At 40.6% G+C, this 2,623-nt stretch overlaps 1 long non-coding RNA gene across 1 annotated transcript; it reads right to left on the bottom strand.

Moving 5' to 3' along the window:
* Window positions 1-716: 716 nt before the first annotated feature.
* Window positions 717-2,401, bottom strand: LOC144167635 (uncharacterized). The gene is made up of 3 exons (XR_013322072.1): window positions 2,148-2,401; window positions 1,933-2,055; window positions 717-934 (listed from the first exon to the last, which is right to left on the bottom strand). It is a non-coding gene; the product is annotated as an uncharacterized LOC144167635 (long non-coding RNA).
* Between the last annotated feature and the right edge of the window lie 222 nt (window positions 2,402-2,623).

The raw sequence follows: 2,623 nt of genomic DNA, 5'->3' as shown, positions 1-2,623 counted from the left end.
AAGCCAGCGTTGAATCATAGAGGGACCAACCAGTTTTACAAAGCAGACTTGAAAGCATTTTTTCCAGCCTCAACGTTTTACCTTAGGTAAAATTCACAGTTGCGTGCTATAAAAACCCTCCCGTCTTGCTGTCAGTGTAATTGTGACCAAATCCCTGCTTCCGCCAAGCAAGAAATGCAACTTTGTTCAAAGGAGAAGACTTGTTCAAGCCAAATAAGCACATTTTAAATTCTTCTACGGCATGGGTGTCAGCTCACTTACAGTACTAAAATTTATCAATGAAGGCGCAAGCTATCTGCGTAAATAAGCACTGTCACTTTTGCATCAGCAGCAGCACTGCCAGGAAAAAAAATCTCATGAGCTACACTTGAATAATAGGACGTTACAATGCGGTGCCATGGACTACATTAACACCCACTATAGATTCAAAGGCAGCCTGCGCATTGTGCCAATGATGAAAAATCGTAAACCAAGGCATGACTTCAGTGTTCAGTTGACATGAAACTTGCATGTGTCAGTAACTTGAACCTCTTCATCTGACCTCACCCCCTTCATGCCTTTTATTTGACCTCCTTCATGACTTTCAAGAGATACTTTAACCTCTACCAATAATTTAAAATCCCAAGTAGAGCTGAACACTTCAAGTATTTCAACAAAGACTCCAACTTAAATGACACCAGGCTACTGTCAAATTTCTCATGCTTTCCAAGAACTCCCTGCAAAAGTCCCAAGAACTCTTCAAAGGCACAGAACCATAAGAACATGATGACACGATGAAAAAGATGACATATCCCGCGAAGAGGATGACCACATCCTGAAGTGACAATGCCGGCGGCGCATCCGTGATGTGTTTCTTGCGGGCAATATTGATGCCGCCAGTCCCTTCTCTCAGAATAACCGGGCCTCGAGAAGACTTACTGCTCACCTCATGTACCTTCAAGGAAACAAGAATATTTTGTTACATGGTTGCTTTAAATGAGTGAGTTGCTTAGGCCCTTTCATAACACAGTAATTGATTTAAAATCAGTGATTTCTTGCGTTTTTTTCTGGGAGTGCTGCTAAAGGTGAAAGTGCGCTAAACAATTTCACCACAGACAATCAATGAAATTGCCCTGATTCTGGAAAGTATCCCACCTTGCTGCCTCGGTATCCTGAATATAAGGTTTTTTTATCCTTGAGAGGTTTCGTTTATTAAATAAATCAAATAATAATTACTATAATCACCTTTCGGCATTATATTTTACACACCTTCTCTCTGCAAAAAATGTTCTCTGTACTGTACAATGTGCTCCCTAGAATGCTGTAGTCAGGCTGGCTTAATATAACTTACAGCTAAACGATGTTTCTACCGCAAAGAAATAAATGGCCAGTCATAGGAAATCATAAATATCGCACTGTGGCAGAAATTTTTCGGGGAATTAGTTCCACCTAAAATATTTCCCTCTCGATATGTATTACCTCCATGGTTCGTAGTGGTATGAGGCAGAAGTTGAGCTGACTAATGCTGAACTAGGCTGTTGCACAATTTTCTTATAAATCACAACTATAGCACATTTTCTTGCAGACGACACTTTCTGTGCTCTAAACAATTGCCTTAAAAAATTACCCCTTATTTAACCACCTGTCAAAATCCAATGCAAGCATTACTCATGCTACGGCTGTATTTGGGAGTATTATTGGTGCTACGGGCGTATTAAAAGCGGGAAATTTAAATCGTCAGTTGCCACCGTATTGTTGTAGCAGCAACCTATTTACAAAACTTAAATACAAAATAGTGTTTTTTTTTTTTGGCCACTGTTGGAGCATCCGTAATAGGCGGAATGTGAACACAATGGCCAATATTGGCGTTCACGATAACTTGTTAACAGTGAGATTTTATTAGGATGAACAGGCCCAGAAATTGAGTCCCGCAAAAACAAAATGCCAGCTTACCCAACCAAAATTATGACCCGGGTGTTTCTGCCAGGGACGTCTCAAAGTGCACTTCCAGGAAAGTTTCGCTAACGTGTTCCGAAAAGCTCCTACTGTCACCTTGAGCCACAGGCCAAGCTGTCACTGAAAAGAAGTTCAAGTTTCAAACCATTAGTTACAAAGAAACTACCTAAAACCACGCCATGAAAGACCCAAAAATGGCAGTGCGTACTTACTTGTAGAATGCAATGATTTCATCCCGTGCAAGAGCTTTAATTTGTTGCCTTCTGATGATACACTTCCAAGAAGGCGTCCAAATACAATTAAAATGGCCATATGCATTCCTTGTACAGCTGTTTTAGGTCTATCTTCACCCTATTGCCTAGAAAATAAACAGTACAAAAATATCAGAGAATAAATTTATGCCTTGCTTTACCCAGGGAGCACGAGAAAATATTGAACAATGTCTGATTCGTTCCACGAAAGTCGAATGTCTTTTTTACAGCGGAAGCCCTGGTAATCTTTTCATGCTAAACAATTTGAGATATAAAAATATACCAGTCTATGCGAACTGGTGAATATCTGCACAATATCTGCACAAATACAAAAATGAGCTCCACAGGGCATTCATAATCCGCCGCACTCTCCCCGACGACCCTTCAGCATGCCGAAGATGTCTTCAGCCAGTAAATGCCACAGCCATGACTTCGCA

This window comes from Haemaphysalis longicornis, unplaced genomic scaffold (assembly GCF_048455015.1).
Source record: "Haemaphysalis longicornis isolate Haplotype H1 unplaced genomic scaffold, Haemaphysalis longicornis Haplotype H1 scaffold_2, whole genome shotgun sequence".
Lineage (NCBI taxonomy): Eukaryota > Metazoa > Arthropoda > Arachnida > Ixodida > Ixodidae > Haemaphysalis > Haemaphysalis longicornis.
Note: the sequence above shows the minus strand (reverse complement) of the source record. Positions and strands in the feature narration are given on the sequence as shown.